Source organism: Bison bison, unplaced genomic scaffold (assembly GCF_000754665.1).
Source record: "Bison bison bison isolate TAMUID 2011002044 unplaced genomic scaffold, Bison_UMD1.0 scf7180017864038, whole genome shotgun sequence".
Lineage (NCBI taxonomy): Eukaryota > Metazoa > Chordata > Mammalia > Artiodactyla > Bovidae > Bison > Bison bison.
In genome coordinates, this window is record NW_011494610.1 from 1,335,463 (window position 1) to 1,343,073 (window position 7,611).

The following is a 7,611-nucleotide window of genomic DNA, read 5'->3' on the forward strand; positions in this document are numbered from 1 at the left end:
GTGTGGCTGGAACCCAGTGAGCAAGGGACCGGTGGCAGGGAGACGAGGTCAGAGAGGCACCCAGGATCAGACTCTGTGAACCCTTGGAAGGACTTGGCTTCTACCCTGAGTGAGATGAGAGCTATGGGAGGGCTGAGAGCAGATGAGAGATGATCTGGTCTACGTTGACAGGATCCTTCAGGCTGCACGTGAGACAGGACCGGGGATGCACACAATGGGAGTCCAGGAGCTAAAGAAGAAACGTTACAGTAACCCAAGTGAGAGGCCACGGTGGCTTCGATGCGGTGGTGGTGGTGGAGGGGAGAACAGGTCAGGTTCTGCAGCAGGTTGAGGGGGAAGTCAGCAGAACATCCGGCCATGCTGTTCTGTTTATTTTGTTTGTATTCCTGCTCCCTGCCTGGCGTGTTGTGTTTGCTCCCTTGCTTTTTGTCTGCCCTTCCACCAGAATGTAAGTTCTCTGAAGGCAGATCTTACCTACTTATTTGCTTACATATCTGCTGAGAACAAGGTATGATGCATAGTAAGTGCTTAAAAAATACTTGTCAATAGAAAACAAACTTACAGTTACCAAAGGGGGGCAGGGCAGGGATAAATTAGGAGTTTGGGATTAATACATACTACTATACATAAATTACTCCTTGGAAGGAAAGTTATGACCAACCTAGATAGCATATTGAAAAGCAGAGACAATACTTTGCCAACAAAGGTCCGTCTAGTCAAGGCTATGGTTTTGCCAGTGGTCATGTATGGATGTGAGTTGGACTGTGAAGAAAGCTGAGTGCCAAAGAATTGATGCTTTTGAACTGTGGTGTTGGAGAAGACTCTTGAGAGTTCCTTGGACTGCAAGGAGATCCAACCAGTCCATTCTAAAGGAGATCAGTCTTGGGTATTCTTTGGAAGGAATGATGCTAAAGCTGAAACTCCAGTACTTTGGCCACCTCACGTGAAGAGTTGACTCATTGGAAAACTCTGATGCTGGGAGGGATTGGGGGCAGGAGGAAAAGGGGATGACAGAGGATGAGATGGCTGGATGGCATCACCAACTTGATGGACGTGAGTCTGAGTGAACTCCGGGAGTTGGTGATGGACAGGGAGGCCTGGAGCGCTGCAATTCATGGGGTCACAAAGAGTCGGACACAACTGAGCGACTGAACTGAACTGAACTATATATAAAGCAGATAAATAACAAGCACCTACTGTATAGCACAGAGAACTATACTCAATATCTTGGGTTTTTAAATTAATTAATTAATTTCAATGCTCCATGTCTTAGTTGCAACACGTAGGATCTAGTTCCCTGACCAGGGATCAAACCTCGAACTCCTGCATTGGGCGTGTGGAGTCTTAACCACTGGACCACCAGGGAAGTCCCAGTAGGCTTTTTTTTTTTTTTTGGCTGTGCTGCATGGCCTGTGGGATCTTAGTTCCCTGACTAGGGATCGAACCCACATATGCTGCAATAAAGAGCAGTCTTAACCTCTGGACCACCAGGGAAGTGCCTATAGTCAATATCTTGCAATAACCTATAACGAAAGAAAATCTGAATCACTTTGCTGTACACTTGAAACATTGCAAATCAACTATACCTCAGTTCTTTAAAATGATACTTACCATGTTTAAAAAGAAGAAGAAATAGTTGTAAAAGGAATCAAGACAGGAGACACAGCATTCTGCAAGACTATAGAATGTGGTGATTAAATGAGCTCCACCCTCCATGATCTCACAGCCTTAGCACAAGCTGTGTCGCCTATCTGCAGCGCCCTCCCTTGCTGCTGCTGCTTTTTTTTTTTAAAGACAATTCAGTTTCTGATCACCAGGTAACACAGTCCTTATAAAAAAACTTGAATGCTAGGCCAAATTCCCCTTTGCTGCATTTACCCAATCTTAGTGGTTTCCTCCCCTCCCCAGAAGTAACTACTGTTATCAGTGTTTTGTGTTCCTGTTATTGAAGATTTCTTCTATGTCTAACATGTGCATAAATGTATATTTCTGTAATTTAAGGAGATACGTTTATGTTCTCACATTCTCCAGTGCATCTAAGTCACCTCGGAAGTTCTGTTGGCACACCGGTTGCAGGGCCCCATTCCCACATTTCTGCTTCTGTCATGGTTTTGGGCTGAGGCCCAAGAATTTGCATTTCTAGCAATTCCCAGACAATGCTGATGTTACCAGTCCAAGGACCATGCTTTGGGAACCAGGCTCCAGGACATTGGGGCCTGGGTGCGCATTGGACTCTCCTGGGAAGTCTTTTGGTAAAAATTTAATGCAAATGTCCAGATCTTACCCCCAAGGAGTCTGATTTAGTTGTTCAGAAATGTGACCCAGGCGGTGAGGTTGTTTTTTGTTTTTTTTTTTTGGCTGCCCCACGAGGCATGTGGGATCTAAGTTCTCCTGACCAAGGATCGAACCCCACCCGCTGCATTAGAAGCATAGTGTCTTAATCACTGGACCGCCAGAGAAGTCCTGAGATGTTTTTAAAGCTCTCCAAATGCAGCCAGTTTTATGCACCCAAGGTTAATAACCCCTGCTCTAGATGTCTACTTCAGGACAAAGACAATTTTTTATTCCTACATATGTATTTAAATTTCTGTTCCTAATTAGCACACAGCTCAGTGCCTGACTTATGGTAGATCCTTAAAAATTACTTATGGTTGGGTGAGTGAGTGAGTGAATGGAGGTGAAGTGGATGCTTGGTTAGGTGGATGGGTGGGTGGTGGATAAATAGAGTAGCCTACGGGCTTCTCAGGTGAGGCTAGTGGTAAAGAACCTGCCTGTCAATTCAGGAGACATAAGAGATGCAAGTTTGACCCCTGGGTGGGGAAGATTCCCTGGAGGAGGGCATGGCAGTCCACTCTACTGTTTCTTTCGGAATATCCCGTGGACAGAGGAGCCTGGCAGCCTTCAGTCCGTGGGGTCACACAGAGTTAGACAGGACTGAAGTGACTTAGCACGAGGAACCATGGATAACTTCAGGTTGATATTGGTTTTGAGAATAAGATGTTCTGGGGAATAAAAGAGATAAGGCCCATGCAGTCCTTAGCAGCGTGCCTGACTTGTAGGAACCACTTGAGAAATAGAAGCTATCGTTCATTACCATTTAAGGCAAAATTGGATTTGAATTTTATCCCGTCTTCTGGAAGGAGGAGGGAAAAAGTTATGGAACTAAGGAAGCAAAGCTGAATCAAGAAAAAAGAAAAAACTTTTTTTCTTCTAAAATGCAGACACATTTTGCAAAAGCTGAGACTATAATCTCATTAAGTGTTTCCTTGGAGAGGTGAAGTCACCGCCCTGTGAAACAAGCAGCTGTCAGATGCACTCAGGCCGCCTGCGCCGCCTCTGCCCCGGGTGATGTGGTTTCGTTTCCAGTTTCAGTCACCGGTTCTAGCCAGGGGCTGGCAGGTTTTCCTTCATTTCCCCCAAGCCAGGTTGAGCTGCCCAGAGCTTTGCCTGGGTCTGGCCGGGGGAGGCACAGATCAACCTGACCTTTGGCATTTTGAAGCCTTTTTCAGCGGGCTTCCTGGGGGGGGCCTATGCCCCCAGAACGACCTCCTCTACCTGCACGGTGCACACGTGCACACGCTGGCCTCCTCATACAGTGCTCCCTCCTGCTGTCTCTGCCCCTGGTCTCAGTGCCGCTTAAAGCACCCACAGGAGGGAGATGAGCTGATGAAATTTACAGGCACGCAGCTTCAGCAGCACAGACCGGCCTCAAGACATCTCGCATTATCTCATCTCATGGGGATCAGTTGGAAGTGGCCCCTGGGGCCCAATTAGGCAACATAATAGTGGTGGCTGCCTTCAGAATCATTAGTTTCTTAATCCTCCCAGTGAAAGGAGAGGTAAAAAAAAAAAATGTGGGGACACTCAAATTGGGCTTACAATGGAAGTAGATTAAGCGAGAGCCTCAGGAGAATAGAAAGCTAATAATAGCTCCTCTGTGTTGATCAGTTACCATTTGGTAGGTACCTGCTTTGCAGCAGCCCTACAGGGATGAGATGGTGCCCCATTTTGTGGATGTGGAAACTGAGGTTTAGGGAAAGGAAGCGATGGACCCAGGGCCATACAGTTACAGTGCAGCAGAGTCAGGATTTGAATTTGACCCCTTAGCCCATGTACTTTCTTTGGAAGGAACAATAAGACAACAAATTATGAGACTTGAGTTGTAGATCTGGTCCACAGTGGGTGCATGGTAAGCACTGTTGAATGAATGAACCCACCGGTCTGTCCGTGGGTAAGTTACATCACACAATCACACACACACAGTCACACACTACCTGTGTGCCCACACACACAGACTCCAGCTCTAGTTTCCTCATATTCCATTAGATCATTTCTATTCCCTTCTTGGCCCCGGTATGCATTTGCTTTGTGACTTCTGGAATGAAGATTTATTTTTATGAAGCCAGAGCTGGGACTTCCTAGTAATTTGCAATTCCTTATGAGCCTGTGGTCTAAACTCTCACTACTCGGAGTGGGGTTTCCGGGCCTGCCGTGTCAGTGTCACCTGGGAGCTTCCTTGACCTACAGACTCGCAATCTGCATTTTAATAAGATCCCCGGGCGAATCCTGTGCATAGTCACGGTCCAGGTGATCTTCTCTGTATCCATGCCTTCTTCTGCACCTTGGTACAATTATAATTAAATTCTTTACCTGTGTATTTGTTTACCATCAGTCTCCCCTGGAGAAGGGAATGGCTACCCACTCCAGTATCCTTGCTTGGAGAATCCCGTGGACAGAGGAGCCTGGTGGGCTGCAGTCCATGGAGTCACAAAAAGTCGGACACGACTGAGTGACAGACACTTCCACTCTCACTCCCCTGCTAAACTGGAGTGTCCATGAGTACAGGAACCCTGACTGGTTTTGTTGATTCTTGTAACCCATTACCTACCACATGCCTGGCATGTGGAAGGTGGTGAATGAATGAATGAGATCACCCTGAGGCTCTGGCTATCTGTTTAGCTAATCCTTCTCCCTTCACCCGTAGGAAGAAGGGACTTAGAGCTTTCAATTCACAAATGAAGGAGGCTCTCCACCCCTCCCTTGAGAGCCAGCTGCCCCAGTTTCTGTGTTAACCACATCCCTCGGAGACACGTCATGAAGCTTGGCGTAAATAGATTTGGCTATGGTGAGTCAGGTCACCAGGGCTGTTTTTACCACTGGCAGCCTGGATTTAGTGCTAGTGCTAAGTCACGTCCCACTCTTTGCAACACTATGGACCATAACCTGCCAGGCTCCTCTGTCCCTGGGATTCTCCAGGCAAGAGTACTGGAGTAGGTTGCCATTTCCTCCTCTAGGGGATCTCCTCAACCCAGGGATCGGACCCACATCTCAGGCGTCTCCTGCATTGGCAGGCAACTTCTTTACCACTAGTGCCACCTGGGAATACCCAACATGGATATAAGTCACCATCAACGTGGATATAAGTTGCCATCAGTGATTCTGCCATTGCCCCCAGTCTTGTCCACCATGCCATGTTCAGCGGCATGGCCAAGTCTGAGAACAGAACACTGTAGTCAGTAGGAAGGGCATCTCCACCTTCCAGACTCTGGATCCCACCAGCATCAAAGGGCTGATGCTGCGACAGCCTGTGAGGTCTTCACCACCCTTGGGTCTCACTTGAGAACAAGAGTTAACACGTCTTCTGCCCCTGCGCTAAGGGTCCCATGTTTGTGATGGGGCAACCAGGAGCAGTATGACCACTCCCCCTCGATTGCCAGCATGCCCTCTGGGCCTGGGACACTGGCCTCATGGAGAGACTCGTGACCGAAGTCTACATTCTCTATCCCTCTGGCAAGCTTGGGTGCAATGGGCGTGCTACTGTCCAGAGGGTCATGCCTGCACCCAGGGGCATTGCCAAGTCTGTGGGCCAGACCATTCCTAAGCTGCATGGAATGCCGTCTGGCATGGTCACCACCCCATTTAAGTCTAGCTCTGACTTACCATTTGGAGAAAGTTGTCACATACAACAGGAGCCAGAGAGTGGTGACTCGGGGGGTCCCTGAAAGGTGTCCAGGGCTACCCCGAGAACCAGGCTGTTCCTACGACATGAACAATAATGCCTCTTTCATGCTGGGGTTGGCGTTGCCCCACGACCACTCCATCAGGCCCTTTCCTGATACACAGAGGATGTATGGCTCCAGCTGCAGCTGGGCCTCCTGGTCCACAGGACTAATATCCCTGGACCCCAGCAGAGGAAGAGAGAGGCTCTCTGCTTTCGGGGATTCCCTACCCCACCTCTGCACCCAAAGAGTTGAGCATGGCCGTCCTTGACACAGTCCCACTCCAGGGCCCACAGGAAGGGAAGGAACTTGAGGACCCAGTGTCGTCACATCCCGTCAGGATTCTCGAGGAGGTCCGTGCCAGCCTTACCAGGGAAAAAAGGAAGAAGAAAGGGAAAGAGATTATTCTCTATAGAATACATTCATTTTCCAGGTTCTCAATTCTCCCAGGCATCTTGGATTCAAAAAAGTTAAATGTGATACCAGTTTAAAAAAAAAAAAATAGGAGAAAGCTTACGCTTTTCAAAAAGCACATCATCTGCAGAAGGAAAATCTCATAGCACTGACTGAAGGCCTGTTCCTGGCTTGTGCAGTCTTCCTGGGGGTTGTTGGGGCGGAAGAGGGAGAGGATAGGAGGTTTGCACGGCCAGAGAAGGAGACGGGCCCGTGTGGGAGGGCAGAGCATGCAGCGGTTCAGAGGAAAGGAGGAGGCGATTGGCGCCGCGTGAACCCACAAACCAGGGCACAGAGGTTGCAGGCATGGGAAGATGCTTTCTTCATAATCCTAGAATGCCGAGTTCATCTGAGCCCACGGGACTATTTCCATAGATTGCGATTTTTATGAATATTTACATGTTTATTAAAACACACCACAAAATGTTTAATTCAGTATCTTATGTAGTATTATTACTAAACATAAATCACACTCTTCTTACCAGTAATGAAACTGAGGCTGTTTCAGAAGGAGACGGTCCTCGGGGAAGCGGAGGAAGGGGGATATGGGAGGCTCCACCTGGGGCAAAAACCCAGAGCAGGGACATTAGCGGTGAGGAAGTGGAGCCAGAGCCTTTCCTTGGCTTTGGACCCCTGTTGGCCCGACTTTGTATAAAGACAGCACATAGGAAGATACGTTATATTACAGTCATCCAGCACACACACACACACACACACACACCACATTCTCACATGTATAGCTAGAATAAAAGTTTTCCACGATTCCTTCTCGCGTGCTATGTGGCCAGTATATGCTGGTGCTGTCCGTCCCATTTTATTTTTAAATTCCAGCTATAGCTTTCTAAGTGGACTTCAGGACTTGCCTCCTCACCCTAGTAGCTTGGGACTCAAACAGAATTTGACTCAACCAAGGAGATGATTAAGGAAATGGGCTTGGGACTCCCCTGGCAGTCTAGCGGTTAAGACTCCACACTTCCAATGCAGAGGCACGAGTTCCATCCTGATCAGGGAACTAAGATCCCACATGCCACAAGGCACAACCCCCCCCCACCCCGCCACACACACACACACAAAAAGCAAATAGACTTGGGACTATACAGCCTTAGGTTCGAGTCCCAGTTTCCATGTCCACAGGCTTGAGCAAGGCACCTCATTAGCC

General features: G+C 48.2%; 1 protein-coding gene across 1 annotated transcript in view; it reads left to right on the forward strand.

Annotated features, from left to right (window-relative positions):
* EYA2 (EYA transcriptional coactivator and phosphatase 2) overlaps window positions 1-7,611 on the forward strand; it is a 178,067-nt gene that overhangs the window by 6,620 nt on the left and 163,836 nt on the right. The gene's annotated exons all lie outside the window — the stretch shown is intronic.